The 16,036-nt window shown below is 36.5% G+C and overlaps 1 long non-coding RNA gene across 1 annotated transcript; it reads left to right on the top strand.

Annotated features, from left to right (window-relative positions):
- The first annotated feature begins 3,386 nt into the window (after window positions 1-3,386).
- Window positions 3,387-15,845, top strand: LOC136839559 (uncharacterized). Its single transcript, XR_010853384.1, has 4 exons — window positions 3,387-3,538; window positions 8,829-8,904; window positions 11,131-11,294; window positions 15,356-15,845. It is a non-coding gene; the product is annotated as an uncharacterized lncRNA (long non-coding RNA).
- The last annotated feature ends 191 nt before the right edge of the window (window positions 15,846-16,036 follow it).

The following is a 16,036-nucleotide window of genomic DNA, read 5'->3' as shown; positions in this document are numbered from 1 at the left end:
CTTGTGTCACTACTCACGTCATTTTTGGTTCGTTTACTCACCTGTTCCACTTTTAATCAAAATTTGGATATAAAATAATTAACGTCACCCCTTGAGTTTGTAAGATTTGTCCGACTTTGTTAGTAAAGTGAGAAACACAAAATCGACAGAAGAGGGATCAAAGCTGGAGGATGAAACCTTTAATAGAATTCAATTCCTTGATTCCGTTGTCGCTTCTTTGGTATCCAATTCATTTCGACATGGAGCAATTACGGTATAGTCGCTATCCACTCGTCATTTTTAGATTTTTCTTGTTTGAGGATTCATAACGCCCCTGCAACTTAATTTTCCCATGAAGACATATGACAGCTCTGGAGCAATAACATGGAAATTGTTCGGGAACTTTATGGGGATCTAAAAATAAAATCATAGGTTATGAGCCTGAACTCGATTTGAGTTCATCCCTGGCTATTAAATTAACGCGGAAGAGCAATGGGAATAGTTTTTGCATAGATTAAAAGAAAAAAAAAAAGCATTATTTACACGCTGGACACCGGTGTACGTAATGGTGATATCAATATTCCCCCTTCGAGCAATATTGCAATTGGTCGCGTTTATTTGGCACTAGCAGTGTAGTAGGCGTTGTCCTCCCGCGGTGTATTGAGTGAGGGATAGACTGCGCTCGGCCACCCCCAACCTCCACGATGCCCATCTCTCTCTCTCTCTCTCTTTCCCTTCCCCCCACCCCTACCTAAATCCCACCCTTCTCCATCCTCTACTACCCCCTTCCCCTCCCTACCTCGACCCACAACCCTTCCCAACCAACGCGATATTGGAGACAGTTATTGCTACGCGCCATTACTAACCGTCATACCCCAGCACTCAGCAAGGCTGCAAGTGCTTGATATGTATTGATATTGTCATCGTTATTGCACGCTTCATTGAAACCTGGTAAAGGAGAGCCAAAAGGAAAGAAAGGGAGGAGAGGCAGAAAGATCGAAATAAGGAAAGAGAGAGAGATGATGAACATACGAAATTCATATCATCCCCTAGTGGGGTGAATGGGAACGGGGATATTCGTATCCAGGGTCTCTCTCTCTCTCTCTCTCTCTCTCTCGATCTTTAGTAGCTTAGACAACTTAAAGCATACTTGAAAAACTGCGAAGGAAATGACAGGAAATAGACTCATATTCAAGCTTTATTGTCAATGATGGGTTTCTTAACAATAAACATGGTCACTTATAATTCAGATGAAATACTTGCTATATAACTAACTCATTTCATCCCGCGGTGCACTGTAGGCATTACTTATGGATCTTTGCAGCATCCCTTCGGCCCCTAGCTGCAACCCCTTTCATTCCTTTTACTGTGCCTCCGTTCATATTCTCTTCTTCCATCTTACCTTCCACCCTCTCCTAACACTTGTTTCAAAGCGCAACTGAGAGATTTTCCTCCTGTTACACCTTTCAAACCTCCCTTACTTTAAGCCTCACGTCCCAGCGATTGGCCTTTGGACTAAATTCTATATTCCATTCCATAAATCATTTTCAGGTAATTTTGAACATTTTCAACTGAGAAATATTGAGTGGGAACTTGATCGCATCGTTTGCCTAAGCGTGCTGAAGACATCTTGCAAGAAACAAACAGGTAGATACTGAGGACAGAATGGTAATTTTCGGTATATTTTGGCCCCTTATTAAAACGACGTGTACAGAAACAATGATCACTAAATAACGAACGTCTCCACTTAAGCACACTTCCACTACTAATATATATATATATATATATATATATATATATATATATATATATATATATATATATATATATATATATATATATATATAAACGTGCTACAAACGTCCTTTAATATCCCATTCGCTCTACCTCGGAAATATATATGTTGGCCGTGTGGTTTATTGCTCGTCACTGTAGTCCTAAGTTTCCCTTCGAGTAACATATATGAAAATATATTATTTCGAGAGGCAGAGCGTATTGTAGCTTAATGCTTGTATATGAATCACGGTGATAAAATTCATTCATACTATATATATATATATATATATATATATATATATATATATATATATATATATATATATATATATATATATATATTTAAACGTTGTAAGAATGTAACTGATAAACCTCCCGGTTCGTTATTGATGTGGCATCTTTCCAGAGATCATGAACCTTGAAATTGTGTTTAAAATTTCATAAAGAAAAAGGAAACGATGTTTTAAGTTTTGCGTGAAAGTGCAAGCACCATTGCTTTCCAACTATTCACGTGAACGAATTTATTTTCCATATTATAACAATATAAATGAAGATCCTAAGTCATTCCAAAGTGGATATGAAAATTCACAAAAAAAGGGGAGAATCTTGTAACAGAATAGTTTGGAGTTTTGAAAAAAAAAAAGTGTCGTAGATATTAAAAGGGCGTGATGACGTCAACAGTACCCAACCAGATATTTCTAGCAAACAGAGTATTGTGTATTTTTAATTAACTGGGCGCAACAAAAGAATGATTGGATTTTCAGAAAGGTTGACGACAGGTTATTCATTTGTAGTTTTCCATCCCGTGTGAATGTCCTTGGTATATATTTAATACACGGGCATTCAAGTGTAGGCTTTGAATAAATATACTTGATTTTCCTGTTTTATTTCTGCTTGTTCATTTTGTTGTGATAATAATCGGACTGACTTGCTCTCAGCTCATGACGTGGGCATCATTTAACTTGGCGGAATGTTAAAAGTAAAAATTCAAGCCCATAAATCAAGAGCTTCACAGTTACTGGATGTTTTACCTTTTGTTCAATCTTTGCAGGTGGCACTGTTCAGCGAAAACAATTTATGACTGTAAATAACTTTATAACTACAAAACATTTCATTAGGACTTATGAAGGATGCTATCAGGGAATCTGTCTGGTTACAAACCAGATGAGACATTCTGTATAACAGAAAACAAAACCAGAATTACACTTATTTATAATAACCAGGGTTATTCAAGGTTTTAATTAACCTGCTTAAACTCTACAGACATTTTAATTTTGTCAGTATTACCATAGGGCAACGTGAAAAAGCAGCTCCTCCGACGATGTCGTAACATCCCATATCCTTCAAGAATTAACGTGTTACATAATGGCAAACTATATGTTTTTCGTTGAAATTTTTAGATGTTGGTACATGTGTGCTAATAACTAAATCACAAAGGTTGCACAACGCCACCTATTGTTTAGACTGCACTTTCCTAGAATGTCGGCTGTTATGCAATATTCCTGAAATTAATTTAATATAAGTACAATTTGCTTCGTATTTCAGACCAATTATTCCTGTAACATTTTGGAAATAACAACTGACAAGAATTTAGTGGCCAGACTTAGCGTTCAGTGCCCAAAATCTTTCGACTAACGGGAAGTACACAACTATTTTCGAGCGTCCTTGTTCCCAAGGAGTCAGAGGTATCCATCCCTGCTCATCCGGCATCTTGGTAAAGTGGCCCAACGTTTTGTCTGTCTAACGTTGTGAATTATGGACCTCCTTACGTTCGGAAATTAAGGTATGTTATATTGAATGCTATTTTTGAAAGATAGGCAGGTTAAACGAATGCATAAACTGCTGGAAGTTTCATAACTGGTTGAAAGAGACTACACCAGCCTGTTGATGTTAGATACATTGGGGTGACTTTCTCTTCAAAGCAAATACTATTAACGTTAATCTTACGTTTTAGTTATCCATCGCATGGTATAAATTGCATACTACAGTGCTCTATTATCAGCCAACCTTTCAAATAATTACATGGTGACTGTTGTCTTCCTGCTTGATGGCTTAATCACACTTTGTTGCCTATCAGCCATGGTTTTTTTTTTATGTATCAATTACTTGGTTATATCTAGGTGGATGAATATGTAGAACCGCAGCGAGAAAAGATTTTTGGGTGGGTGTGCGTGGAAATGAGTAAAATCTGGATGTATCCCAACTTAATTTACCTAATCAAACCTAACCTAGGGCGCCATACTCCTAACCTGTCACAGGTGCTGCATTCCTAATGCAACAGGCTGCTGGGTATTTCACTTATGGACATTAATTGCTTTCAACATAAAATAACCATGATTTTGAGGTTTATTTCCATCGCAAATGAATACTTATCCTTCCCGACAAATGATATACTGTATACAAAATTAATAAAATTACGACTTGTCAGAATACTGCCCCCCTCTCCATAGCTAATACAATCAGTAAACACAGTTTTGTCGTATTAGCTATGGAGAAAGAAGTGCAGTTTCTGATAAATTTTATTAATTTTGTATACAGGTAATCATTGCCGGGAAGGGAAGTATTCATTTGCGATGGAAATAAACCTCAAAATCATTCAAATCACATCATAATACAACAGAAAAACCTAATGTTGAAAGCAATTAATGTCCATAAGTGAAATAATACCGCCTTTACCTTGTGTACCCTTCATAGCCTAGATCTTATTGTTTGAAATAAACAGTGCCAATAAAGCTTAGTAATTTCCAGTACACTGTTGCTTGTGTCTATCAAAACGGGAATTATACTCATGGCAAAACTCTGTCTTTGCATTGAACAATTCAGGCTTTGAGCATTGTTCTAAAAACCCTATACAAGTATGCAAGCAATTGTGAGTGGATAACTATCACACATTTGCTATCTTTGAACTAATCACAGTGGAGGAGGAATATAACAAGCAGTGTTTGCGATATCCCAATGGTGTGGTCGATTGTCACTTACAATGATTTCATAACATAATGAAAATTACATGCATCTGAATGCAAATTACAGGTATATATTTGAATATGTAAAAATTGGAATAATACCTGTACTAGCATAAGGTGCCAAAGCAACGAGCTTTAAGTTATGAATCATCTGTATAATGGAAAAGGGTTATACAGTACTCAAATTGTTTTGCCACAAGGGAACTGGTTTGGTACCTAAAAGTTAGTCAGACTAGGCCATAGGCACTTGAATATACTAATCCAAAATTGGTTTGTCCAAAGTAAAGTTATCCCAGGAAGTAGCTTTACTGGTCAGGTCAGGGTATGCCTTTGGTTTCCACAAAATTCGTATAGCTATGATGCACAGTCCCGCCTGTGTCTTGCTATCCTCTAGAATGGTCTGAAATTGGTCTTGCTATACCCTGGATCCCATAAAACAGTTTTCTCATTGTGATGAAACTGGTTATATTAGGCCGCTAGCATCTATGGATTATGGTATGCTTCAGTTATCCCAAGACATAAGGTTATTTGTTTACCACCCCTGCATTTGTTAGGACTAATCATGTACTGTACCCTCCTGGGAATTAGTTAGGCTACCACCCTACAAACTACTTATGCTAAGCCTATGGCACTTCTAAAACAAGTTATGGTAAGGAATTGGCACCCCCTTGATTTAGTTACCCTAAAAGAACAAGGTTAAGCATTACTACTGCATGGCCCCTGAGCAGTTGACCTAGGTCTCTAGCAGTTAGTAGTAATTTAAGCACCCTTGGAAATTAAGTAAATGGCAAGTCCGAAATTGGCTATGCAAAACTAATAAACCAAAAAATATATTTTTTAGAAAGCTTACCTCGGATTTTATGAATTCTTGTACCAGTGCTGATGAGATCCAGTCATGTAAGTAACCCTTACTCCTGTATTGAATATTCTGCAGGGACCATGACTAGATGCTGATTTTCTAGATGGGTAAAAAAGTTAATTACACCAACATAATGCAATGTGCCAGAAACATGAGAACAGTTTGAAAAACAATGGGTCGTGTGTGTATTAAGTAACAATCGTGCAAGACAAAAAAATGAGGCTATGATGCAGTGATATAACCTTATCTAGAATGCTAAAAGTGTGACAGTGGTGCAGTAATTTACTTAGTTAATTCCTAATCAAATCGATGGTGTCAATATCCTCTAAGAAAACCTAGGATGTCATAACCAGCATAAACACCATTCCTTAGCTTTTATACGCTTGGAATATTGCTTACCTTAAGTTTGGTAGGTCAGTGGCTGTGGTTCACTTGTTACGACGAGAATCTACTATGATTGTAGTAGGCTACGTTGGTATGAGTCTAGTTTGGTGCCTTCTACAATAATATAATGCCGCTCCTCAAGCGAAAAAAAAGTTCCCTTAAATACAAGCACATTATACCAATATGCGTAACGTTCACCTCAAGAACCTTTACTGAATTAATAAAAGCCTGCTGGTTCACATGATGGTCCTAAAGCACCCTGCTTTTAGCAGGATGGGCATTCCACTCATTATTTGCATAGCTTCACACTTGGAGACCATGATGGAACCAACTATAGGCTAGCAAAAATTTGTAAAACTTATAAAATTCAGGAACGTTAAGGTTATTTTGTTTTAACTGGTTAAACTATAACCAAACTATTAGCATATATCAAAAGAACAGAGTGCACAATAATGACTTTCTGGTGCATGTCCTTCAGTTTCCAAGAGGCTTGAAATGATGCTGCGAAAGTTAGGGAAGGTTTTATAGCAATCCAGGAAAAATATTGTCAATAACATACCCTTCACATTCCATGATGAAAAACTGCTAAATGAAAAATAAGTTTACCATGGATGTTATTCAGTTTCGTACTATCATATAACTAAACCTTTTGTATTACCAGTTAGTTATCCTAAGCTGTTACTAACCTGAAGCGGTTAGACTAGGCCTCTGGTGCCATTATAACAAGTTATGCTAAGTACCTTTCATCTTTAAAAGCAGTTAAGTTTGTACCCTGCTGATTCTAATTTTAGTTAAACAGGGCCTCTGCTACCCCTAAAATGTTATACATTATGCATCTGTTGCTCCTAAAAGCAGTTTTACATGACCTCTACTAATCCTGAAACTAAATATGCAAGACCTCTAGTATCTGTGTAGTTATACCAGAAAATATTATGCTAGGTCCCTTCATACTTGAAGTGTAAAACTGATTAGAATACACCTTGAGGCATAACTCCAACAGAACTGGTTAAGCTGCCCACAGCCTTAATCGGGACTTGGACCAGATCAAGGAATGGTGTGATCGGTGGGGTATGAGGCAGAACTCCAGTAAAACGAAAGCACATTTGATTAGCAGATCTCGTACAGATTTCCCACCCCATCCTCCCCTTCAGGTGGATGGAACTTTGCTGAATTGGTCTGAAGATTTAACTATTCTAGGTGTAACTTTTGACTCTGGCTAACTTTTGAGGAACATCTAATGAAAGTTTCAGCAAATGCCGCACGAAAGTTAAGTATTGTTCGTGAGGCCTCATATATTTATATCAGTGATAAAATTAATGCAACCTGTTTTAGGTCATTAATTTTGTACTTCCTTTACTAGAATATTGTTCTCCGGTGTGGTTGTCTGCTTCTGCCATAGATTGTCTCTCTTAGAGTGGTTCGTGGTGGTAGGTTTCTATTTCCTAATAGTAGCAGTTATGACTTGGACCGTCGACGGGTGGTCTCTTGTTTGTCACTTTTTCGTAAGTTGTATTCCAAAAGAGATCTTGCACATTCAAAATTCATTCCTGATCCCCTTTATCTGCCGAAAGCAACAAGATTAGCTGAACAGCAGCACCAACATGCAGTCAATGTGCCTCATTGTGGAACTTCTCAGTTCAAGAGGCCATTTATTCCTCATACCATTGGACTGTGGAACAGCCTTCCAGAGGATGTTGTGCAATTGGAACTTCAGGAGTTCAAGCGAAGATGCAATGCATTACTACCCTAATACTACTCTCCTTGCATTTTAATACATTTTTATCTATTTATTAATTTATTTTTTTCTTTTTTAATAAGTGGGATCTCTTCTTTCTCTATTTCCCTTTACTTTTTCTTCTTCCTAATGAACGATATTCTTTGGAAGCTTGACTCAAGTCAATGGCCACTGTGGACTTGTTCCATAAGAACAGGTTTCATCTACTGAATAATAATAATAATAATAATAATAATAATAATAATAATAATAATAATAATACTGAAATTGCCTTGGAAACTGGTTAGCAGGGCTGAAATGCTGAAAAAAAGCTAGGCAGATTAGGAATGTGGTATAATGAATATATGAAGCTATGGACATTTTTTATAAAAAAAATGGCAATAATGAAAACCCAAGATTATTAGGGAAGTCTTATTGCCATTACTCAAACTAGTTAAGAATAACCTTTTCTATATACTATCAGATGAATGTACTGTATGAATCAAAATTAGGAATATATAAAGAATTAAGAAAGTATCCTTAACACAAGTGTTTTTGCCATTACAAGACATTAAGCCTCTAAAGCTGTAGGGAAACTGGACAAAAGGAGGCATGAAAATTTTTGAAACTGAAGGCGTTTAAGAGGAAGCAGCATAAATAGCTTATAGCCCTGGGTATTGGTTGTGGTTTTCAAGAGATGGGCAGGCTATGATTCTAAAAATGTTTTAGTGTCTAAAAAAATAGACAATTTCTGCACGTGTAGTACACATAGTCAGTGAATTTAATCAGATGAATGTGTATTTTGATCACCATTGCTTTCCCCAGTTAGGTTTTATTAAACTTGAGTTCTAGTTCAGTATGTAATTGCAGGAATAGTGTTGTTTGGCCTAGTTAGAATTATGAACTTTTATTGACAATACTGGAATGGCGTACCTCCCCATACGTTGTTAAATTGTTGTTGAGGGGCTTGATGTGGGGAATCACTTGTTAAAGTGGATAAATATCCACATGATTAACATTTTACAAATTATTCTCCATAAAAAAACGAAAATGAAGTGGTGTATATATTTTTCAGTAACCATTCTGTTGGGCTGCTGCATCTGGGGTGTGAACTGGCAGTATTTGAGATTTTTAAAAGTTTTATTTTTTTCAGGTCCAGATTGTGGATATCAAACACCGCAATTTATAATACCATACTGGTATCATCGGGGGCTCGTGAAACTTTCAAGGTAAGAATTGTTATATTTACCATTTTGCGATGTAAGACATCATTACAATAAGTTGAAAAATACAAAAATAAATTGAGAAACGGCAATTAAGGAAATGGAGATTGTTAAAGGAAGTATGTCTTGAGTTATAGTGTCCATATAGCTTGTATGGTGGTATTTAAGGCTGAAGCCGAGGCACAAGCTTAAATAAATGGAAAATCAAGGAATGATAAGTTGGCATCCTTTATAAAATTAAGGTGACAGTTGACAAAATTCAATAGCAGAAAATTCATGGTAAAAAAACAAAACTGATTTTCAAAAAGTAGAGAAATTTGTAAATGTCACCCTTAGAACTGCAATCCCATCTATACCCACTACCCTTAAAATTATAGCTACATGTACGCTTTGAAGTTACCAGTGCTACTGATTAAAAGGTGTAGGGAATGCACCTATCCACCAACAACAACATCACAGTAAGCGGTCTCTGGTGAAGGTAAAGTGGTGGTTGCAGGTGAAGAAGAGGAATTGGTGGATGAGTAGGCCCTGGTTTTTGAGCAGTATTTTATGGTAGTCTAATCAGCTGATGCTGTTGACGAATCTGAAGGTTCCTATGTGTAACGTATTAGCAGAAGTCTTCAGAGCTGTTAAAATGTGACACACACACTATGGACCATAAATTTGAACAAAAGCACAAGTCTGATACAGTCATGTAAGTTTCTAGTGGTTAGTGAATCTCAAGATTATCTCCTTATACAGGTATTTCAACCTTTGAGACAAATGGTGAATCATTGTCCTGTTCCACCCAGTTTACATCATGACCTGCAAGCCTGCCAAGGACATTTGTGGCTCATTCACACACACTCGTCCTAATACGACCGGAAATTAATCCTGGTCTTCCTTCTATTCTGGGAAAATACTTCCAGGCCACAGTTTGCACCATGTCCTTTGCAAATTAGACTAACAAACATTTATTCGAACCCCAGGTGCCCTTTTAATAGAAAAAGTTCTTCTCAAAAAATCTGGCACTGAATGGCTGGAATTCGGTAATCTCCATGCCAAGGATGTAGATACTTTCAATATCTGGATACCCCTTTGGTACATGAGCTGGACCTATTATGCCACATTGGTTGGCAAATACACAAAGTGTATTTCTATCTATGTCTTCATTTGCAGGAGGATGTACAACAATTGTCATACAAGAATACTACCTTAGTTGTTATAGGAAGACCGTCCTCTCCTAAATTATGATTTACTGCTGGCAATAAGGGTAAAAACAATAGATAAAGACTACTGCAGTCGTCCAGGTATACACACTTAGTATATACTACACTGGAAAATGTTAGACATTTTTAGAATGCACTCTGGTTCTAAAATCTAGCCACAATAAGCTTTTAATTCTCAGGTCAGCAGGCATTATGAATACCACAACTTTTGCACATGTCTTGGCAACATTACAAATGTCACTTGCCCTTGTTTCCCTTTAGCAGCCTTTACCCCTGCCCCTGCCAAAGTTCTTTCAGGAATGTCCCTATAAAGGAGGCCAGTCTCGTTTACATTAGAAATCTGGCTTGCATTCAAGTCATCCTAATGCTACAGTAAGACGTTCACAGAATCCTTAAAGAGTTATTAGCAGACTTCCCCAGTGAAAAGGCACATGACACCATGATCATTTCCTTAAAAATCATTTTGGCCTTCTCTGTAAAAAGTAGGCTCGAAATAAGTCACCCTTTCAGCCTGCTTTGCAGCGAACCAATTACACAATATTTGGTCCATCTTCGTAAACTGGCCCCTGCAGTCCTCGTTGAAATGTTAGGCTATGAATGAAAAATGCTGATCGTTTGTTGTTATAATTACATTCAGTATATTAGAATGATGAATCAACTTGAAAATATTCCCACTTTTGTACCTTAGATCATTTGAGTTCTGTTTTCTGTAGTGTTATGAAAAAAAAAAAAAATTTTTTTACTGTACAACAAAATTTTTTATATTTACAATCTAGTTGATCTGTTTCTTAGAACTTCTGATGTGCATTATTCTTTTAATAACTGATCTGATTTCTTTTAATATTTTTCTCTACTGATTTTGTAGTCATTTTGATATCTTGAACTGCACACCAGATTTACCTTGAACTGCAAGCTACCAACCCAATCTATACGTTTTCAAAACAAGTCTTTATCAATATTTTAATTTAAACTTTTATAAACTGTGCACAATCAACCAATTCTGTACTGAAAATCTAAATTCCAGATAAAAATATGATGTCCATCTAGCAGGCAGGTCACCCAAGAAATATTAATATTCTTCAGCAAGTTTTAATCCCAAGCTAGCTGAAGGAAGGTACAGCATGTTCTTCAGAGGGTAATTGAATCATTGTTGAAATTAAACAACTTAAGGACTGGATTTGGCAAAAGGTTAGTTATCCTTGATTAAGTATACCCTAAGAATTAGGTGAAATTAAAGCATAATTTAATTTATATTTTTATTGTTGACAATAATATTTAAAAAGCAAATAAAAAAATATAAAGTACTATACTTCAGTGATAGCATCTCGTTTGCTGAAAAAGTAAAGGCATTTAAAGGCATACACACACTCATTGATCATATTGACCATTAGCTGATGTCTGCTCACCACCACTAACCCCTTGATTACCTTAAGCCCAACAATTTAACGGTTAATAGAGGCTACCAAAACAGAAACCTTCCTGGCAGCTACAAACAACTACGAGATAAATAGAGATGTGTCTGGCTAAAGATGGTCTGTCTACAGACAATAAATGAAATAAGAAAGAGGCTTTACAGATCGTGGCATCATTCTACACTAAGGATCTTTGTTCTCAGTCTGGACACTTGAGCTTTCCTTCCATTAAACTACCTGGACCCTATTAGATTTTCTGGTTCCCATGGCTTTAAAAATGGGCTTCTCTAGATGAACAAAAATGAGCAGTCACTTTGGATCAAGACAAATGTATAAACTTTGTGGTAGCTGGATTAAGACTGTCGGCAGCGCTGTAATTTTATATTTTAAAATTAAAATAATCATCAGATATTTCATAGCTTTGGGTAATGTGGCCAATGACTTTGACCTTCATAAACTAGCCAATGACACATACATCAGACGTTTCTAGGAGTTTCTGGGAAGAAATTCTATCACCATTGCTTCTTCAAGTCTGGTAAGGGGCAAGAGAACAGGAATAGCTCTTCATTGTTTCCCACAAACTGATATAACTTTGAAGTAGTTCTGCTTCTTCGCATGGGCAGAAATGTGTTAAATGTCAAGGATCAGCTTGATATTGTGCCAGTAAACCAGGTAGATGAAGCTCTTTGGAGCTAAGATGTTGATCAAAAGCATAAGAGTATTTCTGGTCTTTAGGTGGTGAAGCTTAATATGGGCCTTATCCAACATTACCTCTCCTGGCTGCTGGAACTTAAGCCAAACTAATATGAAAAGGGGACCAATAGCAGTTGTCGTTTGTAGTATGGGAAAAGATTTTCTTGACTCGTAGGCTTCTGTGTGTCATCTTCAGTCCCAAGGATGACGGAGAGCTGCTCCTTAATATTCCAAACAAGCTTAGTTACTGCTAAGTAAAACCTGCACTTCAGTTCTGTAATTCTCTACAAGTGGACCTTTTCAGTAGTATTACCCCCTCACGTTTGCATGAATCAGAGGTTACATATTACAGTACTGAGCAGACATCAAAATATTATCAGGCAATGAAGGAAGTGTTCAAAATATCAGGCAATGAAGGATGCTGTAGATGTTCTGTAGAAGTCTGTCTTGAATCAATTTCTCAGCAGAGATTGGAATATTATCAGGCAGTGAAGGAAAAGTAGTAATATCCAGTTTCTTTATCTTTGATATCTTTGATTGTAGGAGTTGGGAGCAGCCTCCCAGAAACTGATAACCTTGTTCCTACCTTTACTCTTTATGTATTTCCAAAGTTAATGAAAGTCTTCTACAGTACTTGTTTGGCAAAATTACAAGGAATGTTATTTTTAGCTCTCTCATTTTTCTTGTCAGTTCTTGGCTCATGAGATGTGGTGAGTCATCGGAATTTATGTACTTCCAAAGTTAAAGTCTGCTATAGTACTTTGGCAAAATTACATGGAATGTTTCTCTTTTGCTCTTATATATTCCTTGTCGGTTCCAGGCTCATCACGAGATGTGGTGCAATAAGACTGAAAACATTTCTGCTCAGACGTTTCTCTTTTGCTCTTATATATTCCTTGTCGGTTCCAGGCTCACGAGATGTGGTGCAATAAGACTGAAACACATTTCTGCTCAGATCTATCTCATTTCTTTGTTGGCTGTTGAACTTCTATTTAGACTTTATGTAATTCTCATTTCTTTGTTGGTTGTTGAACTTCTAAATAGAGTTTATGTAATTAAGAATGTCAGGATTATTAAGATCATAATGGACAAACAATTCTTGCCATAAAACCATTATTCTCATGATTGTTGGAATCCTGTTTCGTTACTCGGCGAGTAGGGTAAAATGACTCTTCCCAAGGTCTTGCCATAAACCCATTAGTTAAATGACTGATCTTGTAATCATACATAATGTTCTTGAGGTTCTGATGACAACTGTTCACATTTCAAAGTGCTTGCTCTGAAGACAATATCCAGAATTTTTTAACAGCTTTGCTTTTTAGGTCCTGGTATACTGGCTCTGACCTTTATGGCCCACCGTCCTTGTTAAAAGGGTGCTGTTCATAATTCAGGTTTTCTGCCCAAAATCTACTTGGCAGAATTTCTTTACAGCTCTGCTTTGAAGGTTTTGGTTTACGGCGTATCTCACACTATTCCAGTCAAATCTGTACTGTTTTTTAAAATTCAATGTTTTGAAGGTTTTGGTTTACAGCGTATCTCACACCATTCCAGTCAAATCTGTACTGTTTTTTAAAATTCAATGTTAACTCACTTGAACAGCTTCTGTAAGAAATATTTTTTCCCAACATCTAAGATCAGGTCTTTGGGTAACTGATCTATCCCACACTCGTGGTCAAATTGTAGTGACAGTTGCTCATAATTGCTGAAATTTCTCAACAGGTCCATTTCAAGGTCTTGGAGTATTTATGAATCCGATCTACCATCTTTGTAGAGAAAAGGTAGTGGTATTCATAATTCTGCACAATTATGGAGTATTTATGAATCCGATCTACCATCTTTGTACAGAAAAGGTAGTGGTATTCATAATTCTGCACAATTATTCATAAGGTCTAAGTTGAAGGATCTCGCCACATTGAATCTGGTTAAGTCAATCAATAGTTTTACAATGTGGTTATCTGACAAACGAAATTTTTCTAAAGATGCTTAGCAGAATTTCTCACCAGTTTTGTAGACACGTGGTATACTGGATATCAAATATCTGGGGTACCATCATTTTTTAAACCATTTAAGAAATTTGATGATCATTATTCTGTCAAGTAGCTTTGAAATTGAAATTGTTAATTGCTTTGAAGATCCTGCTCACTGCTCAAAACAGTAAACAGCTGTTTTCAATTGAATTTCCATCTTTCAATATCTTTGGCCTCGAAGGTCTTGTTGTCTCTCGGTACTGACATTCCATCCACATGAGAACTCTTAACTGCTCATAACCCAAGATGCTTGCCTAAAAGACAAGTTACTAGCAATAATCTCAAAATTCTACAAAACTTTCTGCTTTGTGGAAGAGCCTGATCAATCTTTAACAATTTCTCAACCGCTGCCTTGAAGGTCTTATTAAGAAGTACAATTAGTGTACATTATATCTCAAATTTCCAAACAGCTCTGCTATGATCTTGGTAAAATTTCTGTAAACAGCTGTTCTTCAGTGACAATTTTGGAAGGTCAGGTCTGGAACAGACAAATTTTCATCCATAAAAAATTTGATGTTTAGTCTTTCAGTGCCTCTCTGCGTTGGCTATTGAAGCTTTGAAGGAACAGACTCATGTCTCCTGAAACACACATCCATAAATAAAAACCGTGTATGCGCTTTCAGTGCCTCTCTATGTTGGCCATCGATGCTTTTACTTTGAAGGTCTTGTGGGTGTCTCAGTTCTTATTGACAACATCCCCAACCACAAGTTAAAAATTTTTATTCAGGTCAAAGGTTCATGTGATGCAACAAGCTGCACTACCATTGAAAAATGAATACCAGGTCTGAGCCAGGTAGTTTGTTCTTGGTCAGGCTTCATGTGATGCTCTTTCAAACTGCACTATCATTGAAAAATGAATACCTCTGCTTTGAAGGTCTGAGCCACTCATTCAGGTCTAGTAGTTGTTCTTGGTCAGGCTTCATGTGATGCTCTTTCAAGCTGCACTACCACTGAAGAATGAGTCCAGTTCAGTTGGATCATCTGTCCAGCTGGGTATCATGGTCAGCTTTATATTTCAAGGTGCTCAAAATCTTGTAAAACTTCTCAACTCTGCTTTGGAGGAGTTTGGTGTATAGTAGTTTTGGATCCTGACCTTTGAAATTCTTCTACATTTCAGGTGAAATGGCTGATGGTTCAGCAGGAGAAAGTCTCTAAAGATGGAAAGTTTCAACAACCAAAATCACTTTCCTACATCTGGAAGTAGACATAAAAATTTTAGCACAGAAATCCACAACTAACAAAAGGTGTACTCACACGCATTCATCATTTTTGCCTAGTCATACCGAGCACAGCCCGAGCACAAACAGCTATAGTGCTCATCATTTGCCTAGTTATACCGAGCACAAATGACAATTATTCTTAGAATAGTTTGTGAATTTTAACAAAAAGACATTACTTGAAATGGAATCACTTGTGTAACCGCTTCTGATGTTTAACGTGCTGTATTGCTAAAAATGTAGACTCTAACTTGATTATGCTAGTTGTAACTGCGTGTAAATGAAAAAACCTATTTAATCATTTGACTGTGTAATTAATTTTCTGTATTTCAAAATTACATCATAATATTTTATGCATTCAAATATTTTTATCAAAATTACATCATAATATTTTATGCATTCAAATATTTTTATTATGTAATAGAACACACTTTGTAAACTTTTATACATTTTTTTTACTTTAATGCATAAAATATTATGTAATACAACATGCTTCTGTAAACTTTGTAAACTTCCAAAGAATAAAGTAGAACTTCCTTTAATGCATAAAATATTATGTAATACAACATGCTTCTGTAAAC

Source organism: Macrobrachium rosenbergii, chromosome 6 (assembly GCF_040412425.1).
Source record: "Macrobrachium rosenbergii isolate ZJJX-2024 chromosome 6, ASM4041242v1, whole genome shotgun sequence".
Classification (NCBI taxonomy): Eukaryota; Metazoa; Arthropoda; class Malacostraca; order Decapoda; family Palaemonidae; genus Macrobrachium; species Macrobrachium rosenbergii.
The sequence above is the reverse complement of the archived record's forward strand: the minus strand, read 5'-3'. Positions and strand labels throughout refer to the sequence as shown.